Here is a 9715-nt window from a genome sequence, read left to right as displayed (position 1 = left end):
CCCCATTGGCTATTCAACTTCACTATTCACATAGAAAAACAATTTCATGTTCACACAGATGGAAAGTACAATGATTTTTAATCTCAGAACTATAGTTGCATAGAGGAACAAGTTCCTCTCTTCTCTTCCTCTCGCGGGAGCTTCTCCTCTCTTCTCCCACCTCTGCCTCTCCTTTCCAAACACTCTTTCTCCTTCAAAATAAAGCTAACATGGGACAACCAAGAGTCACAAAAGATGAATTGTTTCCCCTTCTCCACAAAATAAGGGAAATTAAAATTATATTTACATTAGGAAATAATTCCTCCAATTTATTCTAAAAAAAAAACTCACTTCCTAATGTAAATAGTTACAATTTCTTACAAAAACATTTAAATTTCTCCCAGCATCATCATGTCACCATCCCATAACATTGGAAAGCTTTTGGTCCATTCTTCATCAATTTTATGCTTCATTTATGCACATTCAGCAGACTCCCAAGGTATGAAAAATTATGACCTTTTGGTCATATGCATCTGGTATTCTCATAACAACTTCAACTCGTGAGTTGCAACACGCCTTTGAAGTAACATGTCTCTACCTTTCTACATGATACCTCACCAAACTTTCTCCCGAGTTTGGGATTTTGGTATCATCCTAGTTCTCTTCTCTAGAACCCTTCAAGTGCTCCTTGCTCTAGTTGTTGCAAATCTCCTTACCTTCTTCTATTGTCACATGCACAGTGAAGCTTTAAAATATTACCAGATCTTTAATCAACTTGTACCTTTTTTGACTGCTTCTACTGCGAACTTTGACTTTTACTTGCTGCCAAATTGTTCAAACTTGCCAATACATTGCTTAAAAATTTCCTCAGAATTATAGGTTGTCTCTTCATGTAACCAACTATACCTTCCTACTTTCCTTTTGTCAATTTCATATTCTAATTAAGTCCTTGGCTAAAATTTGTTGCCTTCAAGTTGTTGCATACCTTCTCTTTTCATAAAATTTAAACCATCTTAATTTAATTATGGTTTATTCCTTTCCTTCACAACCTGTTGGTTGTAGCTTGCAGTTTAATCTTCATTTTCATCCAATACAATATTCTCCTTTTAAAATTTTGATCTTGCATTCTAAATATGCAATATTTGGTTCATTATCCTCTCTTCCAAGAATTCCAACTCCCCATATAATTCAAAAAAAACTACTTGAATTGTATTTATAACCTCTATGAAATATCTATCACATGGATCTTTTGTCAACCATTCCTCCAAAAACTCTAGTACTTCATTTGTGCTTGCTTTCCATGGTGTTTTAAAACAGAAATTAAACTTTGTTTCCCTATGAATTCTTCACAATTTCCATACAATCATGGAATTTTTGTTGCTCTCAACATCATGATATACCCCTCCATGTCTCACATAATATCTCCATTTTGGTCCTCTATTGCAGCTCAACTCCTTTGATATTTTCCTTCAACTGAGAATTTTAGCTTTGTCTCAAATTCAGCGGCAACAAATTCCATTTTACTTTCTTCTCGGGGGTCCATCTATAACCCTGATCATCCTCATCTTTTTGTAGCAGTCCTCTCATCATCTCTAGTTGTAATTTCATTTCAGATACTTTTGCATCAATTTTTTCCTGACTTGATCTACTATGGCTTCTCTCTGATTCTTTATTATGACTCTCATTAGTCACAAATCTCATTCTTCCATGAGTATCTCCCTACTCACTGTGAACTACACATAAGCTAGATGACTTCACCAACTTCTTTGTAAATATCATACTAAGCTCTTCCAAGCCAACTCTTCCCCTGGTACTTTTGTTGACTCCTTCCTCTGGAATCTTCATCTGAGCACTCTCTTCTCTGTTGGCCTCTTCATGTAATTTACTCACCTTCTTCCTCACTTTCTACTAAAAGGTTAATTTCCATCATCCTGAACTGCAACATTCATCACTGCTACTTGTAATCAAAAATTAATCCACAATTTACTGAAAACAAAATACCATTACCTCCTACTCAATCTTGCCTTGAACACACAACTTCTACTCCGAGTTCTTATTCCAATTTGACACACATCTTATGTCTTCCTTTACAAGGAAATCCATCCTACCTTCTTCTTTCTTATTATCCAACCATAACATTGGTCATATTTACTTTCTTGTAGCAATTGTTTCACATGATTGGGTTTTTTTCTAACTCAACCATCTCCTTCTCAAATTATTTATCACTCTTTCCTTTGAGTCGAACTTCTTTGGCACTTTTCTTCTTCTGCTTATGACTTTCCTCTGAACCCCTACTATGACTAATAACATACATCTTCATCTCTTCCTCTTGTGAACTCTCTTTGTCTACTAGTGAGCTGAAACAAGCCCTTATTTTCTCTGTAACAAGTTTTCTACTTGTCACCCATACCAAGTCATCCTCCTGATATCTTCTCTTCTCTAGGTTCTTTGCAGTAAAACCTCTTCTTGAACACTCTTTCCCTTCAGCTTTCAAAGTTGTTGGTTGTTACATATTCAATTGCTCACTCTTCTTAGTCTTTGCAAGTTTATTTTGTTGTTGGGTTTTGTCACCATTTCTTCATCTAAGATCTTTTTCTGCTAATTCTCCTTTTACATGGCTTACTTTGTATGGTAGTTGCTACCAATTCCTTTCCAACGAATACACTTGTTTTTCCTCAAGAACATATCAACTCTTCACTTCCCTGCAATCTTCTCACTTAATTCCTAAGAATTTAACTTGTCCTCCTCTTGTTGTAAGGTTCTTATTTTCCTCAACCGATTTTCATTGTCAAGTTATGTAACCACCCCTTCCCACATTTACCCAATTTCACTGGCTTGTAAGGGTAAACATGAGACAAAGAGTTACTATGACATGTCCTGACCTCCAAGCTCCAGTTATGGAAGTGGGGCCAACAAACTAACAAATCACAACATCCCTCGAGGCTACAGGACACTCAAGGGCCAAAGGACCACGCAAAATGACCAAACCTTGACCTAGGGCTCTTTTTCACTACCCTAAGCCCAAAACTGTATGCATGACAAGGCCAAAGTGCAGTTATAGGCCTCCAACCACATACACAACACTACCTCCATGTAGTTATAGCCCAAAATCTCTAGCTCAAAGGGTGCGGTCCGGAGATCTAAGCCACCTTTCCAGGCTAGGCTCCAAACCACTACCCAGAACTGCCTGTAACTTATCAAAATGATAAATGACATAATGACACATTTTTCCTACAAAACTTGAACAAGAACTGGCCCATGACATGCTTATTCCATAACAGGCGTTTTGTTAAACGCATGGAAAACATGTAAGCTACAGGTCATGAATGCATATATGATCATAACAGTATGAGATTCATCTAAGAATCACTAACAAGGCCTTATTCTCTCTCCACATAGTTGCAACAATGCTTATTATTCCATACATTCATCAACCAATCAATACTAAATAATTCATGACAAGGGTCATAGATAATACACATCATATAACCAACATATAACTAGAAAGTAACCAACATATAAACCATGGAAACTCAACCTTAATATCACCAACATAATCACTACAAATGTTCATAGATAACAATAGGAAAATTTCTCATATTAACATATAAAAATGCTAACTCAATTAGGGACTTCCACGTATCACCCAACCATAGATTGGGCTGAACCAAATCTCTCTTTCATCCAATCACCCTCTTTCCATATTCCAAGCATGAATGTGGGATATCATGGAATAAACCCAAACAAAACCAAACCAGGGCTTCTAAAGGCCAAACCACCTCAACCCTCAACCATAGTGATTCCACCTCCACAGTCGAACATCACTAACACCAACCAAATCGGTCTCTACCCAAACTGACTAGGGCTCCAAGAACTCATAACTCAACCCACGGCTTTTCAGGGCTCCAGATCGTTTATCTAACCTAACTCCAAGGACTAGTAACTCAACACACGAAGGGCTCCAGATCGTTTATCCCAACCTAGGCTCCAGGACTAGTAACTAAACCCAAGTTGTTTCAGTAATTCCAAAGCATTTATTCCAATCCACATCCATAATGAATTTGAACACCAATTAGAAAACAACATGTGGAAAAAAACCCATGACACCATCGTTATCCATGAAATGGAAAGACAAGGCTAAAACCATTGTCACTCCAAGAAAATCTCCATGTCAATGAAATCACATGCATATACCATGCATCCAAAAATCAACAATGAAAGCACACATGCAACCTGTTACCTGTAAAGAAATCCATTTGTAGTTGTTGATCCAACTTTTCCCTTGCACTTTCCTACTTTCCTTTGCCTTCTTTCTCCAATCCAAGTGAATGCTTAAGTACTCCAAGAAAGATCCAAGAATGCTCCAATATTTCTCTAAGTATGCAAGCGTATGAGAGAATGAGAGAATGGAAGAGAGCTCCAGATATAAACTAACAAAAGATTGTGAACTGATCCTCATAAGCCTTTTTATCATTGAGTCCTCTATTTTCTTCATTTTATGTTATGAAACTAGCTCACAAAAAGAAAGAAAAGATAGATCAACGACTTCAAAATCAGCCTCTTCGAGGGGGAAACCTCCTTTACATTACACAAATGAACAATTCTTGGATGATACAAATGACAAAACCTTCTTTCTATATATAGGAGTCTAAGGGGTCACAATATAATCAAAGCCGACATAACAATAATAATATAAGCGCACAACAATAACAATAAGGGCTACACTAACAATAGTAATGGGGAAATCACTAGTATTATAGGGACCTAACATGTCCCTCTCCTTCAAAAAAGTGTTGTCCTCAACGCTTGAGTAGTTCTGGATACTTTTGTATAAAATTCTCCTCCTCCCATGTGGAATCTTCAATGGGTAAGTTCTTCCACTTGACAAGATACTCCGAAATTGATCTATTTCATAGCTGTCGAGTTCTTGTTTCTGTGATTGATTTAGGTTTCAATATGTTTTTTCCTTCCTCGTCAAGTTCTAGCAATATTGTTTGAACTGGGATATTGTCATCAATAACCTTCTTTAAGCATGAAAGATGGAAAACCAAGTGCACTCAGGAAGTTGCAGGAAGCTCCAATTTGTATGGCATAGTACCAATCTTTTGCAACACCTTGTATGAACCATAATACTTTCGTGATAACTTATTATCCTTCTTGGCTTGCTTGAGGGAAATTTGTTTATATGGTTGTAGCCATATAAAAACCCAATCACCTACATCAAAACTTCTTTCATTGCGGTGTTGATCTGCCTTTTGTTTCATTCTATTCTATGCCAAAGTTAGGTTATCCTTTAAGGGTTGGAGAACTTGTTGTTGATGCTCGATGTGATCTTCCACTACTTAAACCTTAGAATTTTCTCTTCAATATGATGTGATGGATGGTGGGTGATATCCATAAAGTTCCATAAATGGGGTCACTTTTGTTGCAGTATGGAAGGAATTGTTATACCACCATTCAGCCAAAGGAAACCATTTGACCCATTATGTCTGTTTATCATATACAAAGCAACAAAGATATCCTTCCAAACATTTGTTTACTATCTCAGTTTTCCCATCAGATTGAGGATGATAAGATGAGTTATGAGTTAACTGAGTACCAAGACAAGAAAATAATTCTGTCCAAAAATTTCCAGTGAAAATGGGATCTCTGTCACTTACAATAATCTTTGGGTTTCCATGTAGCTTTTGAATTGTTTCCATAAATGCAGTAGAAACTATACTGACTTTAAATGGATGAGATAATGCACAAAAGTGTGCATACTTGGTAAGTTTGTCAACTACCACCATGATGACACTCTTTCCTTCGGACTTGGGTAAACCTATGATAAAATCCATTGTAACCTCCTCCCAACATTGTCTTGGAATGGATAAAGGTTGTAACAGACCCGAGGTCTTAATTGTTTCAACTTTATTTTTTTGGAAAACCAAACATTCCGCCACAAACTTTTGAATATCATATTTAAGGCCATCCCAAAAAAATCCTTCTTAACCCTGTGGCAATTTTTTAGAAATCCTGAGTGCCCTTCTAAGGGAGAGGCATGCAATTCCATAAGAATATTTTGTTTGAGTTGGGAATTCTGACATAGGTATAAGCGATATTTGTACCATAACGAATCCTTTTTCCAGCTAAATGTATCATATGTACTGGGATCTTGTTGTAAATTTTGAATGAGTTCTCACACCTCTTCGTCATTCTTCCATTCCTCCCTTGCTTCGTTTATCCAATCTAGTTGGATAATAGAAATGGCGCAAAACAATTCTCCCACATCCTCATCCTTTCTTGAGACTCAACATTTTGCTTCCCTTTTTTGTAGATGATTTCAAAGTCATAACCCAACATCTTTGTGACCCATTTTTTTTCTCTTTAGAGGATAATCTTTGTTCTAAAAATTATTTAAGACTATCATGATCCGTATTTACCTTAAAGTGTCTTCCCATTAGGTAGGGTTGCCATTTCTTAAGTGCATGTAGTATTGCCAACATTTCCTTCTCATAAATAGCTTTGTGTAAATATTTTCCTTTGATTGAACGACTTTCGAGAGCAATGGGTCTTTCTTCTTGCATTAAAAGAGCTCCAATTCCATTTCCTGAGGCATCACATTCCACAATAAAGGTTTTTGTGAAGTCCGATGTAGCTAAGATAGGTGCTTAGCACATTGCCTCTTTAAGATGTTCAAAGGCCTTCGTTGCTTCTTGAGTCCATAAAAATGCATATTTCTTCAATAATGTTGTTATAGGTGTTGTTATTCTCCCATAAATCTTAACAAACTTGCGATAATAACCTGTCAACTTTGAGAAATCCTCGTAGATGCTTTATGGATGTGGGATTTTCCATTCCTTAATGGCTTTAATTTTTCTAGGGTCTACCTTAACACCTTCATGAGATACAATATGACCCAGATATTCCACCTCTTGTACTCCAAAGAAACATTTGGAGCTTTTTACATATAATTGTTTCTCCTCCAATAGTTTGATCACCTTGTCAACATGTTGAACATGATCCTTCCAAGACTTTCTATAGATTAGTATATCATCAAAAAATACTAACACAAGTTTTCTAAGGAAGGGTTTGAAAATGGAATCCATCAAACCTTGAAATGTAGAAGGAGCATTGTTAAGGCCAAAAGGCATGACCAAAAATTCATAATGACCCTCATGAGTTCTAAGTGTTATTTTCGGAATGTCTTCAGTATTCATTCTAATTTGATGATATCCTGAACGAAGATCCATCTTGGTGAAGTAAAGTGATCCATGCAATTCATCAAATAGTTCATCAATGACAGGAATGGGAAATTTATCTTTAATAGTGAGCTTGTTGAACTCCCTATAATCCGAACACATGCGCCATGATCCATCCTTCTTGTGCACCAATACTACTGGAGCAGAGAAATAACTTTGACTAGGTTGAATTATACCAACCTCTAGCATTTCTGCAACCATACATTCAATTTCACCCTTTTGGACATAGGGATGTCCGTAAGGCCTGATGTTTGGAGGAACACTTCCTGGAATCAAATGAATAGCTTGATCATGATCATGAATAGATGGGAGACCTTTGGGAGTCTCAAATACCTTGGAATGATTGTCCAAGACTTTTTGGAGATCTAGAGAAATAAATGATTTCGATGTGGGAACCTCTAGCGAACATAATTGTGCAATTACGCTTCATTGTTCTTTCTTTAGAAGCTTTGTAATTCCATTAGAGCTGATTATCTTTCATGGTTTCCCTACGATACCTCTTAATTCAACTTATTTTCCTTCCGAATAAAATTTCATGAAAAGTTCTTGAAAATTAAAAGCTATTGTACCCAATGATTGTATCCATTGGACTCTTAGTACAACATCAACACCACCCATTGGAATGGAAAGAATTGGGCTATTCAATACATATTCTCCCATGGATAGCTTGATATTATGGCACTTTCCAGAGAAGTTTAAGGTTCCTCCACTTGCAACCATCACTTGACACTCTGGTAATGGATATATGAAGAAATTCAATTCCTTGGCTATCTTATAATGAATAAAATTATGGGTACTGCCCGAATCAATCAACGCTATTACCTTTTTCTTCTTGATATGTCCTTCTATCTTGAGAGTTTGAGGAGTGATAATTCCGGCCAATGATTTACAAGATATGGTCAGATTCATTTCTTCATTCTCTAGGGTTTGTTCCTGGTGTATATCATCTTCTTTTGACATTTCTTGTTCCTTTTCTTCCTCCTCTTCACAATCTATGTAAAATAATTTCTTCTCAACACACTTATGACCTTTAGTGTATTTGCTATCACAACTATAACAAAGCCCTTTTGCTCTTTTTTCTTCCAATTTTTGGGGTGTCAACCTTGTAGGTTGTGGAAGGCTAGGGAAACAACACTTCCATCCTTATAGTTTTGAGTGGTAGGCTTCCTTGTTGCCATAATTTTTCTTTCCATTTTTCTTTCCAACCTGAATGCCTTCTCCAATGAGTCAGGTTCCGAAAGGAAAACCTCATTTTGGATGTTATCCTTTAAAGTCCCTATGAACACATCAATCCTATGCTCCTTTGGAATATATTTTACCCTTATATTCAATTTTTGGAAGTCCTCAATGCGCTCCATAATTGAACCCTTTTGTTTGAGGTTTATCAATTGGCTAAAAAAAGTGTTTCTTTTTGTATCCTCATAATGTGCTATCATTTCTTTCGTAAAAATTTCCCATGTGACAATTTGTTTATGAGAGAAAAGCCATCGATACCATACAAACTGATTTGGTTCCAAATATAAAGTTTCAATGCATACCTTTTGTGTGTTTTGCACATTATGGAGATCGAAATATTGCTCCATCTGTAGTATCCATGTTATAGGATCTTGCCATCAAATTTCCTCATATCGATCTTTGGAACATGGTGGGTCTTCAATCCAACGTTAGAGTCTATGAAATCATGATTAACATTTATTTTGTTCTCATCATGAGTTTCCTTTACTACCCTTTCACCATTAGTAAGCATTTCTTGTAGCAACTTAGTCAAATATATCTTCAAATCTTCTATATTTCCTTTCAGTTTTTCTTCTTAACCATCCATCTTAGCGTCCATGCCATTCATCTTAGCTTCCATGCCATCCATCTTAGGTTCCATGCCATTCATCTTAGCTTCCACGCCATTCATATTAGCTTCCATGCCTTTCTTTAAACCATCAATCTTAGCTTCTGTTACTTTTTGTGAGAGTGAAATTTGTTGCACTTGGTCTCGTAATTTTGATATATCATGTTGCATTTCTTCCTATTCTTCATGATTCATGCTAGAAATTTCACGTTGCTTACTAGGTGTTTCCATTTTATTTCTCTGGGGCATCAATTAATGATAATTATGCTTCACTATGCCCTTTTAACTTCAAACTAATTTTTCAAACCAAACTTATGCAAAATTTTAAAGAGACTACACACCTTTTTTCGCTTTGTAAAAGATCGATATTGAATCTATTTTATCTCTATAATTACAGATCCCCAAGGTCTGAAATTTCTTCTTGCAGTATCCCTCTGAGTCCTCTTTCCAATTCCACCAATCTTACCAAAATTAGATTCTCCGAGAGAGAGTTATGCCCAATCTCCCAAGATGGCCTGATTATATAATTTTTCAGTATATATAAGTTGTATGGCATGCCACGTGTCACTTTTTCAAACTTCGGATCTGAAAAAAGATATACATAAAACTACAGTCCATCCTCTTTCTATAACTTCTTACGAAATTTAAATAT

This window comes from Pinus tabuliformis, chromosome 1_2, assembly GCF_031772625.1.
Source record: "Pinus tabuliformis cultivar Carrire ecotype Pingquan chromosome 1_2, CPIR1, whole genome shotgun sequence".
Classification (NCBI taxonomy): Eukaryota; Viridiplantae; Streptophyta; class Pinopsida; order Pinales; family Pinaceae; genus Pinus; species Pinus tabuliformis.
This window is presented reverse-complemented; position numbering follows the sequence as displayed.